We start from the raw sequence: 536 nt of genomic DNA on the forward strand, positions 1-536 counted from the left end.
AATGTTAATGCAAAAAATGCATCGTCACGGTGGATTTTGAACGAAAGAGAGTGCTAACGCGCTAAGAAAAAACAGTTGCCCCGTGTGAGGCTCGAACTCACGACCTTCAGATTATGAGACTGACGCGCTGCCTACTGCGCCAACGAGGCCTTGTATCAGAGTGGTCTAAATGTTATATAGATCCCCTACTATGCCACTCTGCTTCACAAGATTTTTGCTCAGACCAAACACAAAACAGGAATGCAAATACTCAATACCTGATATGAAGAAAAAACAAAATGAAAAACTAGCCACGGATACAAAACGAATAAAATTATTTAGCAGCGAGCGGTTTGGGATGCCGTTCGATCCCGTCCACCATAGCTGCAGAAAATAAACAATGTTAAATTCTAAGAATCTTAGAATGAATTTGGAGCACTTGCAGTTCAACTGAGAAGGAAAAATAATAGGGACGTTCAAATTTAGCGACAAGTGCTGTAAAATAAATGAACACACTGTATACTTAATATGATTTTTAAGAATTTAATTTCCCCATG

General features: G+C 39.0%; 1 non-coding gene across 1 annotated transcript; it reads right to left on the minus strand.

Annotated features, from left to right (window-relative positions):
* Window positions 1-76: 76 nt before the first annotated feature.
* trnam-cau (transfer RNA methionine (anticodon CAU)) lies at window positions 77-149 on the minus strand. Its single transcript has one exon. It is a non-coding gene; the product is annotated as a tRNA-Met (tRNA).
* Between the last annotated feature and the right edge of the window lie 387 nt (window positions 150-536).

The sequence above is a fragment of the Doryrhamphus excisus genome, chromosome 16 (genome assembly GCF_030265055.1).
Source record: "Doryrhamphus excisus isolate RoL2022-K1 chromosome 16, RoL_Dexc_1.0, whole genome shotgun sequence".
NCBI classification, from domain to species: Eukaryota; Metazoa; Chordata; class Actinopteri; order Syngnathiformes; family Syngnathidae; genus Doryrhamphus; species Doryrhamphus excisus.